Genomic DNA, 21,067 nt, shown 5'->3' with positions numbered 1-21,067 from the left:
CAGGTATATACAAGATCCTCATCTGGGATTGAAATATCCTAGGAGCTTGCTAGACCCACACAAACCCTAGAAAGGTTATTCTCCTGGTTGGAACTAAAGTCACTTTCTGATTGTTGATGGAAAAGCCTAGATTGAAGAGTGTGTGCGTCAATGCTTAAGCTAATGGGCTGCTTGGTATGGAGAAGGGGCTTGGGACCAGCCAATTGTCCATTGGCTGGTATATGTGTATGCCCCTCAGACAAAGGGAACTGGCAACTGTGTTCATCAACTTCACAAATACTATTCAAGTCAAGTTCAAGCAAAATGGAGTTCTCAGCATTGTAAATGCCTCCTGCAAATGGAGAACCTCAGGAATCTCCAATGGGGTCCCCATATGGAATGTGGAGGTAAGCGTCCTTGAGGTCCAAGGCACAAAACCAATCATCTGCTTGAACTGTGGCCAGGATCCAAGCAGGCATGATCATCTTGACATTTCACTGGGGAGGAAAAGGTTAAAAAGGTAGAAAGATCTAGGGTTGACCTCTGGCCAGCCTGGTGGTTCTTGGGCACAGAAAATAGATCCGAGTAGAAGCCATGGACCCTTTGGTCCTGTGTCTGCTCATCTCAAGAAGACCTTCCGAACCCGAGAATCACGGATCAGGCCCTGGAGTGGCTGAGCTCCTTTCTTTTGGAACGCCCCTCCCATGTCCAACTTGGTCCCTTTCTCTCTGCCACCTCTCCATCTACCTGTGTCGTTCACCAGGGCTCTATCCTCTCACCCTGGTTTTTCCACCTCTACTTGGCCGCTTTGCCCCACCTTATCTCTGCCTTCTCCTCCAACGTTTAGTGTTATGCGGATGACACTCCGCTTTCCTGCAGGCGCCCCTCAGCCTCCTCTCCTCTCTCGCTCATTCCCCACTGTCTATCTGCGATTCAGAATTGGTGTGCCTCCAATGAACTCTGCCAGAATGAGAGTAAGATGGGGATCCTTCTCATTGGGACCCCTGCTCTCACTTTCCATTTCTCACTATAGCCGCCCGCCTTGGGCCCTCTCCCTTTGTCTTCCTGCAAGGCAAAAAACCTTGGTGTCATCTTCCACTCCACTTTCTCTTTCTCTCTAGAAAGAGCAAACTTTACAAATACTGAATAAGTGAATGCGACAGGCACGAGAAGAGATTGAAATCTGATGTTTAAAAGATAGAACATGGTCAAAGTAAAGTACCAAATTACGCAGTTGATGCAATTGGGAGGTTATATGGTGGAAATTGTATAGACGCTGGAGGCAGAGGGGGAGGAATAGTAATGGAAGGAAAAATAAAAAAATAAAAGAGTACTTCAGTTTTAGCAGTGTTGAGTGTGAGATAATGAGACATCCAAGATTTGATTGCCAGTAAGCATGAAGACAGTTGAGCATGTATGTCAGCGGAGGAGGTAGAAAAGGAAAGAAAGAGTTTAGTGCCATCAGCATAGAAGTGATACGATACGCCGTGAGAGGACATAACCTTGGCCCAAGAGTAAATAAAGAGAACAGAAAAGGCCCAGGACCGACCCTGGTGGAAACCCGTGGGCAACAGAGAGTCCGAGGTGGTCCCTGCCCAGCTGACAGAAAATGTCCACTGGGATAAATAAGATTTGAACCAAGAGAGAACAGAACCTGAATTCAATGTGACCAGGCTGTGGAACAGAGTTTTGAAGAGGAATAGTCCAGAGTGGGAACAATGCCCTACTCCTACTCTTATCATTTTTCTCTCTTTTCAGAGTCATCCAAATGGGTGCAAAAAGGACACATTTAGGAACAGATTGGTGGGGACGAGGATAATCTTAGGGTCAGGCGGAGCCACCCTCTCTGTGATGCAACTTCTGGAAATTGTGCACAGGTGATCCATCAAGTCTGTCTCCCCTCCTGTTACCTCCTGTGCCAGGGGACATCACCAGAAGGTGCTATCACCAGGACACAGAGTGTTCTATGTTCCCGTCAGCAATTCACAGACAACAGGAAAAAATGGAATGCATTACTCACACAGCCAATTCACAGAATGGAGAAAACACTAACCACAGGTGTTAATGGCTGGTAGCCAGAGATAAGCCGACCTGCATAAATACGACAAGAGAAGACCAGTTTACCAGTAGTGAAGTTAGTTAAGATGCAGAGCAGCACAGGTGCAATGGTGGTTCTGCTGGACCACAAGATTGTGGCAGGTCATTTATAATGATGTAACTACTGAGAATAGAGAGGAGGGCGACCCACAACACAAATGAATCATGAGGGAGGTGAAACACATGGTGGGGAAGTGAGAAAAGGAAGCACACTGAGGAGAGCATGCTGGGGGTAGCCCAGAAACCACCAAGGAGAGACATTTTATGCTAGCCTCTTGGGGGATATAGCTCAGATCCTGGCAAAAGCCATGGTTGCCAAAAGTACAAGTGTTGCTAGCCAGCTGCAAGCTAAAATCCAGATAAAGAAACACTGTGCCTGTTGTGGCTGGGAATACCAGTCTGACAAGCACCCTTTAGGTGGTCACGGAAGAAAATTATTGCTGGTAATAGTCGAGCATGCAACAATGGGGAGCACCAAGTTATTGCCAGTAGGTGTGTTACAACAACCTTCAAGAGTCTAGGACGGCACATGAGGCCAAACAATTACAATCTACAAACAAAGACGTTCCCCCTCATATTTAGCTACACCTCTATCCATACATTATTTTTTTCAGAACGGTCCCTTTTGTGCTGCACCAAACCAGACAGGCCTTCATCCATGCCTGGTACTTCTCTGGGTCATTGGAGATATAAAGGGCTGAGGGAGTGTTAGTTCCCACTCATGTCTTGCAAGCACTATGGTGGGTGTAAAAAACCTTTTCAGCCCACTCCATGGCCTTGGAGTTCACAGACTCCTAAAAGCAGAAGTGTTGTGTTCAGAACAAGACAGAGGGAAGGAGAGGTTCTGCCAGACATTAGATTCTAGTAGTCCTTGCAGGACTCGAGTCGTTAGTATGGAGACACGATGCAGTTGCAAATGAAAAAACGTTGAGATAATTCCTAAAGTAGTGTCTCGGAGCCTGGAAATAAGAAACTTAGGTTATGCTGAATAGGCCGCTCCATTTATTGTATGAAAATCATCACATCCGGAAACATGGACACCAATGATGCAGAGTAAAACGGGTCAATGTGATCACAGCGTTGCCGAAAAAGGTTGACAAAGAAAATTATGACTTGCCTTACGGCGAGGTGCAGCGTTTACAGATTCACTTGTTCCCTGCATCCCCCTTCCTGCTTCCCTCCACCCACTTACATTATCGGCGGGCCAATTCTGTGTGTGCCGCGACTTTCCTCTATCCCTGCGGTGTCCGTTATCTCCTGGCGCATCAGGGTCCTTTTTTAAAAGGTTCTTGTCCCTCGTTATACAATACTGCGCATTTGCGCTGTACCAAAATTAGTCCGAATTTTGGAAAGACATGTGCAGTATTTTATATGTCAGAATTATGTTGGCAACATTTTGGTATGATGCCGAGTAAAACGATACGTTGCCCTTGGTGTATACACATATTTCCAAAGCTCTCAGCATGGTAGGAGAACTTCAAGATGAGGAATCCTTGAAAACAGGGTATCCATTAAAATGTTGAGACAAATTGTTAGGCTAGGTTCAGGTGAATTAATGACGGTAGACAGCCACAGAAAAAAAGAATAGTTTGACCCTGTACATTGATTATATTTTTTTGGCGCAAGGCATTAAGGGTAATGTAACCTTTGTCATTTGATTAGACAGTGCGAGAATGAAAAGGTAACATTTTATGTGTGGCCAAAAATTCAGCACAGACACTTAATAAAACTGTGGTGGTTAGTGGTCCCAAAAAGTTTGGTAGGTGTGGGTGTTGGGGAGAATTCTCAGAAATGTGCCAATTCCTCTCTACCTTAGAGGCCCCAGCTCTTTTGTTGGACTCTAGGGCTTTAATTTTTTGCCTGGAGAGAGTGAGACCTTTTTTTTTTTTTTACCCCTCACTCATGTATTTTAATGTGATTTTGAACTCTGTTTTGTGGAGTCTAAAACTCCATAGGCATAATCTTTTACATTGTGTCACACAGCACCATCAGTGCAGTGACACAAGGGAAGTCTTTCAGATTTCCCAAAGGTTTCAATACCTTCTCTTGGATAAACCACTGTTTCCAAGAGCAGTGAAGTGAAATTGACTTTACTTACACTTGTAACTTTCTAGACTCAGCACACACTATCTTACAATAGGGTGGTGGAGGGTTACTTAATGTCTCCTTTTTCTAGCTTCTCATGTAACATTTTGAATTTACCCTTTCCTCGATGAATGGCTGGTGGCAGTGGTTTACTTTTAACTACCGTGGTGTGCAGTAAAGCACCCAAGGGTGCCATTTTTGTCAAAATAGCCCAGTCTTCTTTTTTCGCCATTTCTTTGTGGAAAGGTCCTTCTTGAGATTTACTCTGTGTGCCAAACCAGGTTTGGTCCCTTTGTTAGTTTGGTCTTTGGCAGGATTCACAAGTGAAACCCGCCTCTGGGCTCCAGGGTGTCTGGTGGGGGCAGGAAGCGAGGGAGGTGCCCGAAACTCTCTGTGCTTAAGTCTGCTAGGAGACAGGAATGCACTCTTAGGTGATTGGCCGGCTGGCTGTCCGGCAAGGACAGCCCACCTGCAGGTTGACTGATAGCTAGGCTGGAATGAATGCGAGAAACCTGCATAAAAGGCTAGGCTTTTTGGCTTGGAAGGAAGAGTCAACCACTGGACGAAGGAATCTGAAGAAGAACTTGAAGAAGATGCATGCTGTAACTCCTGGACCATTGGTTTGCCCAGTGAAGCCCTGCTGCTGTGCTGAAACTCGACAGAGAAGCCCCTGCAAGGACGACTTCTCCCCTTGAGTTGGTGGGACCAATCAACTCCAAAGTAAGCCACCTGGAAATCCGCTCAGAGCTGGTTGGAATTCCACTGCAGTTGCTGCTGGAACCAAATAGCTAGGGAGAGGAACACCAGATCGTGTACGGTGCTTTTAAGCTAGCCAAGAGCTCCAGGAAGATCCTCCGGACTCCCAGGAAGCAGGACTGACCGAGCCTGAGCCACCTCAACAGAAAGCTGGACCCCAGATGCAAAGAAAGCCCATCTCGACAGCCAGGAACCGCAGTATTGCCATTTATGGTAGACGTGAGGAGATGAAACACAGAAGTGCCACTTGTTTGAAGATTGCCAGTTGCGGTCGGTGACCGTCCCATTGCAGTGCAGGAGTCCCCAGACGTCCTCCCTCTTGTCCCCACGACTGAGGCCCACGAACGCCAGGATCTGCCAAGCTGCACAGGAACAGAAGCCATCTGCTGCACTTTTCTTCAACCTAAAGGTACTGTCCAGTCTAAGAGACCTTACCTCTTGTTGTGTAACCGCACTTGTTCTCTGTTGGTGAGACTTCTTGTTGTTGCTGTGTAGAGTTGCTGACAGCTTATTGACTTCACTAGGTTAAACAGCTGGGGGCCCCGTTTTGAATTCTTCTTTTCTACAAAGACTTCTAAAACATTGCACAAGACTTTTACTTACCTGCAAGAAGTGCTTCAGCTCACCTAGACTTTTGCCCAATTGACTTTGGCCTAGCCTGGCTCCTCTTCTGCCCTCTGACATTGTGTTTTGTTGTCCTTCCAGGAAGGGGTAACTAACTTTGCATTGGGGGTTACCAACAGTACTTACCTGCTTCTGGATATTTGTGTGATCTCTTGTCCTGTTCTAATAACCTTTTTTCATTGCCAATCTCCTAAGTCTGATTCTAAATGCAAACAGTGGTATATTAATTTCCACAGTGTTCTAGTTACTAAAGTCACCTAACGGTGTAGGAAGTGTCTGTGTGCCATCCCAAAAGGCTACTTATTGGTTTTGAAATATTAAGAGTGTGGATGTTGGGAATGTATTTGTGTTACTATTATATTGCCCCCTTCTGAAGAAGACTTACTCTGACTGTTAAATAAATTAATAAGTGTTTAATCAAGAAACCTTGTGTGTAAGAGTTTGAAAATCTATGTAACCCCCCTACAGCTCACATTGACCCCTCTTGAGATAAGCCAGGCTTCTCAACACGCTACCAACCTGTGTAGTACAGAATTATAGCAAAGGTTGGGTTCCTATTGCCAGGAGGTTAGGGTTGTTGTAGTGCACCCAAAGGGTACTGCATACAATCCTGCCCAACACTGTGCGTGGAGGGCTGCAAGTTGTGGGGAAGGGGGAGATGGGAGTGGGGAGGGGAAGGGGTGGTGGGGCGATTGGGGCAAGGGGTTAGAGGGAATACCTTAACTAGAGATTTCTGGAAATCTGTGGTAGCTTATGCCATAGGGCAATTCATGAACATTTTTGTAGAAGGTAAATCTAAATGTGAGAAAACCATGTTTCTTGATAATGTGAAATTTAGCATACTTTATAAGATTCCATTTGTTCAGTCCAGGGCAAGTAGGTAATCTTTTCAAGCAAGAGGATGCCAACAAAGAAGCTATTGTGTCCATTTCTGCCCGAACCATTAGCCTACCCCAATCCAGGAAAGGCTTTACTTCTTGTTGCATTTCTTTGGGTAATTCTCTGAACAGGAAGGGACGAGAAAGCAAAACATGAAATTGATGTTGTAGTGTGAGTTAGGTCCAGTGAATAGGGCACCATACCCATCAAGAAAGATTGTGGAACTGTTCTGTGAAAAATATTCTTACTTGCCAGTACTAGCACCAGCAATTGTCACAAAACGAAATATCCACTTGAGAAAATATTCAAAGGAAGGTACTGTTTAAGATCAAAAACCAGGTGATAGCAATTTTGGACCCCAATATTTGTCAGTTAAGAAAATCTCTCTGAGATTACACATTTAAAGATGTTCTACAATAGCAGAAATATCAACCACATCTGATGCTTCTGGAATCATTTTAGTTGGAGAGGGAAAGGAAGTGCAAGAACAAAGATGAAAGTAGAGGTCATACACATACAACTTTATCACATTTGGTATTTTCCTGATCAAGATAATTTCTAAATTATCAAATCTTATTTCTACTTGACGGTACTTACAATGCACTGCATGCAACTTCGTTGTCGTTAATAAAATAAATACTATGATGCAAAATAAAACAGGCAGGAACAAACGAGAAATGTATTCTCCAAATATCTACAGCAGGCTCCAACTAGTCCAGGGTGCAACTTTATATTTTTTTCTGTAGTCGCCTGCAGGACTAAATAGATAAATATTTCACTAGAATGTGGTACATTTCACTAGCCTGGATTTACAGTCAAATCTTTTTTGTCAGCTTTCAATGTGAACATTTCTAAGGTGGGTTTTCTGAATCAGTGTTTCTTTTATATCTGAATATGGATTACATCTCCCCATTCCTTTTCGCAACTGGGTTGGAATGAGTGTTCAGGACAATGGCAAATCTCTTAAATAGAAGATATTATTCAAATTACCAAAATGAACCTAGCTGGTTAACATTTACGAATGTTTGATACCTCAATGTTAAACAATACACGCATCACATTTAAAAATTATTACATTTCATTATTTCTACAATACTTATAAAAATGGTTGCTTTCAAATATTTCCACTGTGTCCTACGTGCTCAGGGAAATATCAATAAAACGTTAGAAAAGATTGTGCCAGTTGCATTTTGCACCTGCAACTAGTCACAATTTCCTGTACATAAAGCAAAAGGTTCACAGAAATGTTCGTAATTAAAGGAAAAGAGTGAGAAGTTGGAAGTGACTCATAACATGTTCCATTATTAAGAAATAATATCCATCCTTCCACAGCAGAAACAGCACAATTGAAGTGGGGGTAGTGTTCCTCTGCCACAGACAACCGTAAAAAGCAACTACCAGGGACTTAAGCCATTTGGAACAGGTGAAAACCAAAGCCCAGAAAATGGATCAAATTATGTGCTTGCAGTTTTATGAATGATCAAACACCCTGTGGTCTTGTTTTCAACATGTATACGCCCCATCATTGCCCTCTTATTTAACCACTTGTATTTTGGACATATAAAACAGATTTTCTTTGTTATAAAACATTACCAACAACTCCACCTATTTTCGTTTTTGTACATATACCTACATTGTTTTCTATTTGGGGTTCCACGTAGTCTGAGAAAACAAAATTTAAGTATGGTAAGGAGCTTATGATATTTGGATTTATATGAAAACATTACATACCTGCAATCATCTTTCTGATGCTTGTATCTGCCTGGATACACATTGTTTGCAAATGCCACCATCTAGTGGTTGGTGCAGAGTAATACATGACTTAAAAAAAAATGATGCATTTATTTTTTAATCAGGGGATGTTGATGGGGCACGTTTGAAATACTCTCCCTACTGTGATGTGCACTGTACCCATGGTTCTTCGCACGTAGAGGGCCTCACATTATTTTATTTCTGACCTGAGGTTGCATGAAGTGTGGAGTAAGGAACAAGTTACTTAACTCTAACTGTTGTTCTCCAGCATGGGTCTGGCATGGATTCACATGCTCATGAATATTCCCCGTCAGGCTGGGAATCCTCGGTAAAGAAAAAATCAGTATCAGTTTCGTTTCTGATCTGTCTTTCGTAGTAGTAACCAATCACTGATCTCTGCGTCATACTGACCACAGCCAATGACTGCCCTCTACCTAAGCCCCGCCTCTGGCAGCCATCTTCAGATTTGGTAGCACGTGAAGTGGCAGTATGACCAAGTGAAGAGCCGCAGAGGGGTAGGCGGGAGGGTTCGCATGTGAATCCATGCCAGACCCATGCTGGAGAACAACAGTTACAGGTAAGTAACTTGTTCCTTCTCCAGCATGGGGTCTGGCATGGATTCACATGCTCATGAATAAAAGAATACATAGCAGTACACACATGCACAACCACGGGAGCTGGCAAAGGCTCAACATTAAGCATTATATCCAAAACTCAACATTAAGCAATTCTTACCTCCTCACCAGGCTCACCTTAGGCGAACAGGTTGCGCAGCACTGCTTGGCCGACCCTGGACTCCTCCCTGGAATCCCGATCGACGCAGTAGAATTTCGTGAAGGTGTGCGTCGACCTCCACGTGGCAGCCCTGCAGATGTCCAGCAAGGGCACACCAGATAGGAACGCCGTGGTAGCTGCGATTGCTCTGGTGGAATGGGCTCTCGGACGGCCAGGCAGCGGTCGGTTTGCCAACCGATGACAGTACATGATACAGCCGGAGAGCCATCTGGAAATGGAAGCCTTCGAGAGAGCCTTCCCCTGATTGACAGGTCCAAAGTTCACAAAGAGTTGTGACGTCTTCCGAAAACACTTTGTGCGGTCCACGTAGAACTTCAGCGCTCTAGCCACATCCAGCGAGTGCAAAGTCCTTTCAGCCGGCGACGAAGGCGACGGGAAGAAAACAGGCAACACCAAGGGTTTGTTGCGGTGGAAGTCCGACGGCACCTTGGGCATGAAGGAGGGGTGCGTCCTGAGCACTAACCTCGTGTCGTGAAAAGTCAAGTACGGGGGCTTGCAGGAAAGGGCCTGCATCTCTCCCACACGTCGTGCGGAGGTGATGGCCACAAGAAACGCTGTTTTCCACGACAAGAACTTCAACGGAGCCGAGTGCAGAGGCTCGAACGGAGGTCCCATGAGCTTGGTCAGCACCACGTTAAGCTCCCACGCCGGGGCCGGAGCCTTCACCGGCGGGAACGATCTGAACAGTCCCTTCATGAATTCTTTCACCAGACGATGAGACCACAAAGACGTCCGCCCCGTGGTTCTGGTGTATCGGGAGATCGCAGCAAGATGAATCTTGATGGACGCGTGCGCCAGTCCAGCCTTGGCCAGCGTCAGCAGGTACGGCAGTACCTGGGGAGCCGTAATCCGTAGAGGGTTCACCTTCTGTGCGTGGCACCATCAGAGAACCTCTTCCATTTGTGTCTGTAGCATTTAAGAGTTGAGGACGCCCTGGCCTTTGCAAGAACCTCTCTGCAGTCGGCCGGTATGTCGCAGCCTCCAAACTCTAATGCTGCCGGAGCCAGGCCTGCAAGTTCAGCGACTTCGGGTCGTGATGGAGGATGGCGCCTCCTTCCCTGGAGAGAAGACCCGCGTCCACTGCCAGCTTGATTGACGGAGACGCTGACAAGTCCAGAAGGTCCGGGAACCATATCTGCCTCGGCCACGCAGGTGCGAGGAGGATCATCCTGCACCGTGACCTCTGGAGCTGGTTGATGAGTCAGATCAGCAGCGGCAATGGAGGGAACGCGTATAGAAACAGGCCCTCCCAGGGGAACGAGAAAGCATCGCCCATGCTCCTCAGCTGGGGAAACCTGCTGGCGAACCTCCGGCACTTGGAGTTCGTCGCCATCGCGAACAGATCGATCTGGGGTGTGCCCCACCGTCGGAAGAGGCGGTCCACTAGATCTTGCCGTAGTTCCCACACCTGGCACGAGCGCAGCTCTCTGCTGAGCGAGTCGACAATGGTTTTTTTTATCCCTGCCAGGTGAAACGCCACCAGAAACATCCCTTGGGCGACGGCCCAATGCCACAGATCCTGCGCCTCCTTGGACAGGGCTGGGGATCCGGTACCGCCCTGCTTCCTGATGTAGAACATGGTGGTGGTGTTGTCGGTGAAGATCCTCACCACCTTGCCCTTGAGGGAGGGAAGAAAGGACCTGAGGGCCCAAAACACTGCACAGAGCTCCAGGACGTTGATATGGAGGGACTTCTCCGTCGGACGCCAAAGGCCTCTCGCGTGCAGATTTTCGGTGTGCGCTCCCCACCCTTCCAGGGAGGCATCCGTGGTCACTGTCTCCTGGTGGCAGGGGATCTGGAAGTCCATGCCCGCCCTCAGATGCGCGCGGGTGCCCCACCACCGGATCGCTCGTCGGAAACTCTCGTCGAGTGTGATCCTCTCCTCGAAGCTGCCCGTCGTCTGGATCCAGCACGCGTCCAGGAACTCCTGCAACGGGGGCATCCGGAGCCTGCTCAGGCGGATGAGATAAATGCAAGAAGACATCATTCCGAGGAGGGACTTGATGGACCTCACCCTGGCCGCATCCGCAACCAGCATCCGCTGCACCTTGCCCAAGATGGCCCTCGTCCTTTCCTCTGATGGAGAGGCCAGAAGCGACACTGTGTCGAGCTTCGCTCCCAGAAACAGCACATCTTGCGTGGGCACCAGGTGGGACTTGGCGTAGTATATGGAGAATCCCAGGTCCGTGAGTAGTTGGACGGTCCTTGCCGTGTGCTCCACGGCGAGCTCCTTCGTCTTCGCCCGGATGAGCCAGTCTTCCAGGTAGGGGTAGACGTGGATCCCCTCTAGTCGCAGCAGCGCCGCCACAGGTGACTGGGTACCGACCTCAATCCGAAGGGAAGGGCTCTGAACTGGTAGTGACGCCCTTGGACCACGAATCTGAGAAACTTTCGGTGTCCCTTTAGGATGGGGATATGGAAGTAGGCATCCTCCAAATCCAACGACGACAGGATGACCATCCTGAACTTCTGTGCCTTGATGAATTTGTTCAGTCGTCGTAGGTCCAGGGTGGGACGCCATCCTCCCGTCGTCTTCTTCACGAGGAAGTATCTTGAGTAAACTCCGGAGCCCCGAAGCCTCTTTGGGACGAGCTCGATGGCGCCCTTCCTGAGCATCGCCCTTACCTCCAAGAGAAGTTGAGGGACGTGATGTTCCTTCCTGGCCACAGGGTGGACGTGCTGGCACCTCTTTAGAGACTCGAGCGCGTGACCCTGAGCCAGGGCGTCCAGCACCCAACGGTCGGTGGAGATGGACTCCCACACGCTGACGAAGCTCGCCAGCCGGCCTCCCTCCGGGGTGCTTCGGTGGGGGCCCAACCCCAGGGCCGGTTCAGTCCTGCTTCGACGAGGCTTTGCCGCCTTGTCCTCCTTGGCGACGACGGCGGGGTCCGCCTGACTTGCCTCGTCCCCTGTAGGCTTCCTGTGACGACGAACGGGCCGCTGGACGATAGGTGGAAAATCCGCCGCTGGAACCTTTGGAGGCACCCTGTTTGCCTCCACCGCTCCGAAAGGGCGGCCGTCGTTGCTGGAGAACACCAAGAGCCCGGGCCGTCTCCGTGTCCGCCTTGATGGCCTGTAGGGAACCGTCCACTGTTTTCCCAAACAGGTTGCTGCCGTCGAAGGGCATGTCCAAGACTCTGGTCTGCACGTCCTGACGGAAGTCAGTAGCCTTGAGCCATCCACGCCGCCTAAGGCACACGCCATTGCCCAACTGGCGAAATCCAGTGTCCGCGATGTCCGTCGCTATCGTAATGGCGTGGTCCGACGCCACTTCTCCTTCCGGCAAGATCTCTAGGGCCTCCGCCCTCTTGTCGTCTGGTAGGAAGTCCAGCAGGGGGGCGAGTTTGTACCACAACTCCATGTCGTAGCGGGCTACGATAGCCAAGGCGTTGGCAGCCTTAATCGTCGTCGCTGCCGATGAGATGACTGCGTCCCATCGTGTCCAATTTCTTTCCCTCGCCGTCCGGCGGGGAGGTTGATGTAGAGGCCGTGCCCCCCTGCGCTTTTTTCCTGGCCGCCGCGGAGACGACAGAGTCCGGGGTCGGCTGTGCCCGAAGGCACAAGGAGGCCGCGTCCGGGACCCGGTACTTCTTCTCGTACCGATCCCTTCTAGCCGGCGTTGTGGATGGGTTCTTGAGGAGGGCGAGACCCTCATCCCAGATATCGTCCAGTAGAGGTACAGCGAGGACCGTCTTCCTCTTGGTCTCGCGCCGTTGATAAAGGAAACCTTCCTCCTTCTTCTCTTCCGGGCAGAGCTGGAAAAGCTCGGATGCCTTGGCGATCATGGCGTGAAACGATCCAATCTCGTCGGGCGGGAAGCCCGGGTGGGAGGTGACGACGGGAGATCCTCGTCGTAAACCTCATCGTCAGTACCCGTCGCGGCCGTGTCAGTCCCCGTATCATCCCCACGTGTCGTGGACGGGGAGGAGGGCTGAACAGGGCGCAAAGGTTGAAAAGGAGGTGGAGGATGAATCCTTCTCTTAAGAGGAGGGCCCCCAGAAGGGCCTGGCTCCGGGTCCCCCGTCGGGAGCGGTTCCTCCGTTGGTGGTAACGGCAGTCTCGTCCTTATCTCCGAGCATAAGGACTGTATAGCCAACAAAATGGCCACCGAGTTGTCTTGCGGCACTGGTTGAGGGGGTTCTGACGGGCAATCAGGAGCCCCATCGGCACCCTCAACGTTCTAGTCTCCCACGTCGGGGTCCCTCCCGACAGGATGGTCTTCCACGCCAGAGCCGTGGCCTCAGACTTCGATCAGCTCCTCCTCAGAGGTTGAGGCCAAATCCACGATGACCTCCTGCCCCCCCCTTTTTCTTCTCCGTCGGAGGTTTCACGGGCGTCCTGTCGATGGGCATGAAAGAGGACTCCCTCCGCGGTGGCAGGGAGATTCTGGGCCCCGAGGTCGCCACCACTGGTGTAGCCTCCACAGGCTGAGCCAGGGCCGCCGCGACTGTCTCGATAGAGGCCTTGGCCGGATGGATCAAGGCTTTCACCACCTTAGTTGCGCTCACCGCCTTCTCCTTGGGGGGAGGGTCACCACCTCGCCCCCCCTCCGATGGGGCCTTCGAGTATGACCGGGGTCTCTCCAGGAGCTTCGCGGGGTGCTCGGCCTTGCTCTTACCCGAGCCAGAGCGTTGGCTCGTGGTTGATGGCGCCGGGGATGATGCGCCCTGCCTGGCGCCCGTAGAGCCCGACAGTTCGGCGCTCCCGGTGCCAGCGGACTCGCGGTACTTGGCCTTCTGTTGGACCCCGTCGCCAGGGCGCCCTCAAAGGTCTTAGAAGACCGCTCGGACTTCTTCTTCTTCTCGCCTGACGGGCTCTTTCCTTCCAGCCAGTTGGCGAGACACTGATGGCGGTCCTTCATGGTCCGCTCCGACATACTGCCGCAAAACGCAGTCCTTCTCCACGTGCGTCTTGTCTTCATGCAGGCAGTAAAGGCAAAGGGAGTGTTCGTCCTCCTTGAAGACATTCTGAAGCTGGGATCCAGGGCAGACCCTGAACAGCTTTCCGGGCGTCGAGCTTCCCTTCTCCTGGGCCATGTCCGAGATGGGCCTGAGAAACTTCTGGAGTCCTCCAAAAGCGTGGCTCGACGAAATCTTCACCCTTGAGGGGCGTAGAAGAATCCGACACGGGTCCCCGTTGATCGGATAAAGAAACGGTGGAGCTTGAGGCTCTTTTGACCGAAAAAGAGAACATTTTTGTAAGAAAAAGCGCGAAAAAAGCACTAAGGCACGAGAGCAATAGCACGAGGATCCCAACACTTGAACGCGCAGTAAAAATCGGAAGATGGCTGCCAGAGGCGGGTCTTAGGTAGAGGGCAGTCATTGGCTGTGGTCAGTATGACGCAGAGATCAGTGATTGGTTACTACTACGAAAGACAGATCAGAAACGAAACTGATACTGATTTTTTCTTTACCGAGGATTCCCAGCCCGACGACGGGGAATATTCATGAGCATGTGAATCCATGCCAGACCCCATGCTGGAGAAAAGGATAAAAAAAAGGTGAAGCGTTGTATGCTGTCTATGTACCTTTTACTCCCAACGAGGGGAGGAAGAGTGGGCGTATGAATTTAAGCAGACGGCATCCGAAAGGCGATTACATGTTTGTAATGTCTGTTACTTGGAGGCTTGTGGATCTGCTTAGAATAACATGCTTTGCACAGACTAGCGGGCAGAGAAGGAGGTGGATTGTTAAAAGGAACAGAGGCAAACAAATGATTTACCACCACCTGTCCCAATTGAGAGTCATTCCTTGTTTGTGTCCACACGGTAATGTTGAGTGAATGTATGAACTGAACTCCAGGTAGCTGCTCAGATTGCCTTCAAAGGAACAATTGCAATGAAGGCCAATGTGGAACCTGTACTACGTGTAGTGTGCGCTCTAGGTGTAAATGGTAGTTCCTTGTCGGATAACTTGTAACACTGCTGTATGCATTTTACTATACATTTAGAAACAACTGTCTTGGATACAGTGTTCCCCTTATCTTTCAACAGCTAGGGAAATAGCAAACTGGTCTGTTTTCCTGATTGGCTTTTTTAAAAAAAAATGTTTTTCATTAGTTTTTACAACAAACAAAGCACAACCAACACACCCAACAGTTTTGGTTACTTGCTTCATAGCTTACATTTTACATATTGTTTATTACTGTCACCCCCCCTTTAACTCGAGCTTCCACCTCAGTTCCGCAGGTTCCCATTCTCGGGGGGCTAATCCCCCTTCATCATTCTGGGACGTGCCACATTCACTGGGTTCGGCTTGGGAGGATCCCGACAATGTGGCTACCATTTGTCTCCATGCTATCAGTGGTCCCATTTCGTGGCCGCCCCCCCCCCGCTAGCGGCCTCTTACCATGCTGTTGTCTCGGTATCTGCCCATTTCAGGAGATCGTTCCACCATACCTCTAGTCTGGGTCTGTGAGCAGTTTTCCATCCTATGGCTATTCTCCTTTTGGCCAGAATGTAAGGCAGGTCCTTGAGTTACCAACATGTGCTAAATTATGTGTTCTAGTAAATCCCCCTAACATGCACGCCCATACCGATTCCACATCCAACTTCATTCCCTTCTCCGATAGTCAGAGCTCGACTTCCTCCCAAAATTTCCCCACCTCCGGACTAGCCCAGAACATATGAATCATCCCAGCTTCCACCTCCCGACACTTGGGGCATTTCTGTGCTTCTTTACCTCCAAACTTGGCGATCCTACGTGGGCTCATGTATGCCCTATGGGTGACATATAGCTGAATCTGCTGCAGCCTGGCGTGCTTGGACACTTTAATGATATCTCTAGGCCCTTTCCCACTGTCCATCTTGCATGAGTTCTCCCGCATCCTCCTCCCACTCTTGTCCCAATTGGGGCAACTCCCTATCCACTCTAGACATCACTAGTTCATAGATCCGGGATATTTTGTGCCCTCCCTCGAGATATCATACATCGTTTCTACAACGATGTCCGGTTGTTCTGCTAGTACCGCCCCGGTCCATGTCTCCCTTACCAGTTTAATTATTCTGGTATATGTAACATGTTGTCCTGTGTGTATCCCTGTTCCATCCACTAACATTTGAAAGTCTAGTGCTTCCTCATATTGCCATATGTCTCCCAGGGTCGCCAGGCCCACCGGTTCCCAGTATTTGCGGATCCCTTTCCTCAGTTGCTCATCCCCCCGCATAGCGCCACGAGTGGCACCTGCGGGGAGCTTGGAGCCGGGTTTCCGACAGCTTGGCACGCCTTGCGCCATACCTTCCAGCCCAGCTCCAGCAATCCCGAGCGCCCCTGCACCTCTGGTTTAGGTAGCCATATCAGTTCTTTTAGGAAGTATGGTGCGCATTCAATCCTTAGCAGTCTAGATTCCGCTGTCTCATCTTCCGACAGCCACCTCGCCACATACTCTAGCTGTCCTGCCAAGTGATATATTTCGAAATTCGGTAGGTTTATGCCCCCTCTATCGTACGTGTTCTGTAATTTCCATAGGGCCATTCTGTTTCTGGAGTTATGCCATAGGAATCCCCTACATAAGCTCTGGAGTTTGGTAAAGAAGCGTTTGGGCAGCATGTATGGGATAGTTGCGAAAAAGTGTAGTAGCCTGGGAAGGAAAACCATTTTGAGCAAGGCCGCCCTCCCCACCATGGCCAGGGGGAGCTTTGCCCAGAACGCCATGCTGTTCCTAATACCATCCACTGCCCGCTCCGTATTATTTTTATGCTCATCTGTGATCTGGTGGTATATGTTAATCCCCAGGTATCTGAATGTTTTAGTCTGCCAGGGAATCTGCAAAACAGGTAAATTCTCCTGTGGGACTCCTGTGTACCTCCCCAGGGAGAACATGCATGACTGTTTGGGATTTACCGTTATGCCCGCGAGAGTCGCATAGTGCTCCATCACTTCCAAGACATATTGCAAGTTTTCTTCAGGGAAGCGCAAGTACAGCAGCATATCGTCCGCATACAATGATATAAAGTGCGGTTCCCCCTCTAGTGTGGACCCCTACTTCTTCATACTGCCGTCTTTGACAAATCGCTAATGGTTCTAAGGCCGGGATATATAACATCAGGGACCATGGGCAGCCCTGTCTCGTGCTGCTGCTAAGTTGCCATTTGTGTGAAATTATTGCCCCCGTTTTGACCCTAGCTATAGGGGAGTTGTATACCATTTTCACCCACCGGAGGTACCCAGGTCCCATCCCGTATTCCCTCAAGGCAACCATCATGCAAGGCCACCTTACAGAGCCGAAGGCTTTCACTGCTTTCAACAAGACTATTGCTATTTCGCTCGGGTCACCCTCTGCCTGCTATATGATATGACATAGCCTTATGTGGTTGTCGGATATACTTCTGCCTGGAACGTAACCGGCTTGGTCTGGGTGTATAAGTTTATCCCTTTCAATCGGTTTTCTAGCACTGTCGTGAGGATCTTGCTATCCTGGTTTAACATGAATAGGGGTCTGTATGACCCGCAATCCGAGCTTGGCTTATCTGGTTTGACGAGTAGAATAATCACCGCCTCCCTTAGGGATTCTGGGAATCTCCCGTTCTCAAAGGCCTCGTTAAGCATTGCCAGTAGCGGGGGGAGCACTTCCTGTCTATGTGTTTTATAGAATTCGCTGGGGAGTCCGTCTGTCCCCGGGGTTTTACACGTGGGCAGATGTAATACCACCGGTTTCTAATTCCTATAGTGTGATAGAACCATCTAGGTTCTCCCTTTTCTCCTTACTCAGTTTAGGTAATCCTATGTCTTCTAGCGTCTCCCGAATCTCCTGCTCTGCAGTCTCCCCAGAATCTTCGTAGAGGCGCTTGTAAAATCTGAGGAACCCCTCGTTCACTCCCTCTTGGGTGTTCCAGATTTGACCTTCACCCATTATTTCTCTGATTGCTGATCTTGGGGTCTCATTCTTATATAGCCAAGCGAGCAGCCTCTCTGGTTTGTACCCCCCAGCGTGTTGTCTCACAATATATTTTTTGTAGTTCAGATTACAAAGCCTCTCCCAGAGCCCACCACAAGCCTGTTGTAACTGGCTCACCTGACCCGCATCCACCTGCGAGGTGCCCCCCCCCCCCCTTCTCAGGATTCCTTCCAGTTTTTTTCCCGTCTCATGTAGCTCTCGCTCTATTCCCCCTTGGAGCCCTCTAGATTTAGATATGGCTGCCCCCCTAATTACCACCTTAAAAGCCTCCCACAAGGTTCCATTCGACTCCACACTCCCAGTGTTATTTTCGAAATACCCAATTATCTCCTCTCTTAAGTCTTCTTGGAATGCAGTGTCTTTAGTGCTGCGGCCCTAAGCCTCCACGTTGGGATTCTGACTCTGGGGGGCTGGTGTCGCCATCCCAGGACCTGAGGGGAATGGTCGGATAAGATTTGTGCCTTATATTCTGAGCCCGTCATTTCCCCAATTAGTTCCGGAGTGGCGAACATGTAATCCAGCCTTGTGTGCAGATTGTGTGGGGCGGAATAGTGCAAGTAGTGCCTATCGTTCGGGTGTTGCTGCCTCCATATGTCTTCTAGGCCAAAGTCTCTTCAGCAGGGTCTGTAAGGTTTTCGCTGCAGGGGTGGGTTTATCTAATTTAGTGTCCGACCTATCCATTTTAGGGTTCAGTGTGCAATTGAAATCCCCCACCCCATATAACCATGCCTCCCATATGGGGGATGATTTTATGGTATAATGCCTTGAAGTAGGCCACTGTGTCTTGGTAGGGGGCGTATGTATTCATGATACACAGTTCCCTGTTCTCTAGCAACCCCCATAACACTACCATCCTCCCGTCTGGCTCCACTGTGGCCTGAAGCACCTGGAAGGGCATGTGTGGAGCCACCCAGATCACTCCTCTGGCGTAGGCTGAGTACGTTGCCCCCATGGTGGTCCCTTTCCACTGGTTCTTAATCACTTCTAGTTTCTCTTTGGTGAGGTGGGTTTCTTGCAAAAGGGCTATATCCACTTTCTGTCTTCTCAGATACATCATTACCTTGTTTCTTTTTAGATAACTGTTGAGACCTCTGACATTCCAGGTTACTATTCTAAGGTCTCCCATTGTCCTCCATATCTCATCTCTTCTCCCACCCTCCACGTCCTCCACTTCGATTTAGCCTGGCCTGAGTGTAAGCTCGTTCCCTGTCCAATTTCAACATAAATTCCCCAACTATCCCCCCCACCCCCGTTTCTCCCCAACTACATTCACTGCACGCATTCCCTCCCCTCCCACTTACTTCCCGTCCCAAACTCTTGCCCAGCTCCATCCCTGGATCTCAGGCTCCCCCGCATTTGGTTCCTTCTCGGTTCACCGATATCTGGAACCCAGCAGGGTGTTACCAATCTATCGGTAACCTAACCAATCTATTTGTGGGGGTAAGAGAGCGAGTCCCTCAGGTCTCCTGCAATTCGTGCTATTTCGCTGTGCTTGGACAGTTTTGTTTATGCCACCCATATTGTATTTATCTCAGCTGGCTGTGCCCTGTCTTATATTCTAGTCCCAGTGTCTGATACTACAGCACCTTGGTTGCTGCAGTCACTTTTTTTTTTTACTTATCTGCTCTGTCTTCCTTCTGGTTGTCGGTTACCGATGGGCAGATCTGGGTGTCCAATCACTCTGATGCGTCCTCCGGGGTGTCAAAGAACAGTGTTCTATTTTTGCGGTATACCTTCAGTTTCGCCGGATACATTAGCATATATTTATAGCCCGCTTTCCGCAGTCTTCTTTTCACTGACCTATAGTTCATTCATAGTCTCTGCACCAAGAGTGTATAGTCCGGGTATGCTGTAATGTTCGCTGATGCTCTTTGCATCGTGCCTCCTTTCCTGAAATGTTCTAGGACCGTCACCCTGTCTCGATAGTTCAGGATTTTGGCAAATATTGGTCTTGGGGGGGCTCCCAGCTGAGGCCTCCTTGTTAGGGCTCTGTGCGCTCTTTCCACCGCGAACCCCTGGGTGAGCACCCCTCCTCCGATTTCTTGCAACAGCATTGTCTCAACATATTCCGTCAGGTTTGGTCCTTCTGCTCCTTCCAGTAGTCCCACAATACGTATGTTGTTTCTCCAGTCGCATCCCTCCGCCTCTTCTGCTCTATTTTCCAGGTTGCTCACGCGTTGTTCCAGGATGTGGATCTTCTTCGATTTATGGGACACACATGTGGCTGTGTTTGGGGTCACTTCTTTCTCCAATTTGCCCCCATGCGTTCTGCTAACGCTCTCACATCTTGTCTGAGGAGATTAACTTCCTCCTGGACTTTCGCCCACTAATTTCAGGTCCGCAATTGCTTCCAGGATCTGCTGGTCTTTGCTTGCCGTGGCGGTGTCCGTGACGGGGGTCTTCTCCTTACTCCTTGCCCCTTCTGCCGATTGCGGTGTTCTTGAGTATTCCTCCATAGTGGGTTGTTTCGCTTTCATCTTGGTCTGCTTGCTTGCCATCTAGATGTTGTCGTTTATTTCTGTTTGGGCTGCCTGGGGTATGGTATCCGGCTCTGTGAGACTGATATATGAAAAGCCGTGGTGTATGGGGGAGGCTGTTAGCGAAGTCCTCATGTGCTGTTGCGTTGTTTCCCGGATGGGTTGTGCCCTTCCACGTACCTTGCCACTGTTGCTTCCGTTGGCTTTATATTCCTGCCCTTGTTGGGTCGTGTCACTGTCCGCTCTCCCAGGGGTTTGCGGCCCTTCTCCGCCACTGTGTTGGGCCCAGCAGTGCTACTCGCGGTCATCTCTTGTCCTGCTTGGGCCTGTTATGTTGGTGGCACTCCATATAGCAATCTCACTTGCCTCACCCTCACTTTGGTTATCAGCGCGTATGTATCTTATGGCAGGTTTTGTGCGCGCTGTGTAGTGTTTGTTCGTTATGTGCACTTGTGCTTCGAGTGTGTGGTGCGATTGGGCAATGCTGTTGACCCCTTGGCCTTGTCTCGTTGTCTGCGCAGGTCGCTTACTGCCTCTGGTCCTCTTCTGGGCCCATTTGGGATTGGCTGCAGGGCCCTCTAGATCCCTGGGTTCCCCCAAACCTCTCTTGGGATCGCTACGAGGCTTCACACTTCTGCTCCTTGGTCTGGGCCTCGCTGATCCTCCCTTTGCAGGTTGTGGTCGCAAACGGTCCCAGTATTCTACTGGCTGGGGTGGGGTTCCCAGTT

At 49.7% G+C, this 21,067-nt stretch overlaps 1 protein-coding gene across 6 annotated transcripts in view; it reads right to left on the bottom strand.

Moving 5' to 3' along the window:
- The window catches only part of RBM33 (RNA binding motif protein 33), a 1,526,085-nt gene that overhangs the window by 220,866 nt on the left and 1,284,152 nt on the right, over positions 1–21,067 (bottom strand). The window contains exon 18 of one of the 6 annotated variants that reach the window (XR_011303311.1): positions 7,018–7,178. The exons of the other annotated variants lie outside the window; for them this stretch is intronic. The gene's annotated coding sequence lies outside the window, so the exon portion shown is untranslated. The remainder of the gene's footprint in view (positions 1–7,017; positions 7,179–21,067) is intronic. 6 annotated transcript variants of the gene reach the window in all.

This window comes from Ambystoma mexicanum, chromosome 2q (genome assembly GCF_040938575.1).
Source record: "Ambystoma mexicanum isolate Mex_15411 chromosome 2q, UKY_AmexF1_1, whole genome shotgun sequence".
NCBI lineage: Eukaryota > Metazoa > Chordata > Amphibia > Caudata > Ambystomatidae > Ambystoma > Ambystoma mexicanum.
Note: the sequence above shows the minus strand (reverse complement) of the source record. Positions and strands in the feature narration are given on the sequence as shown.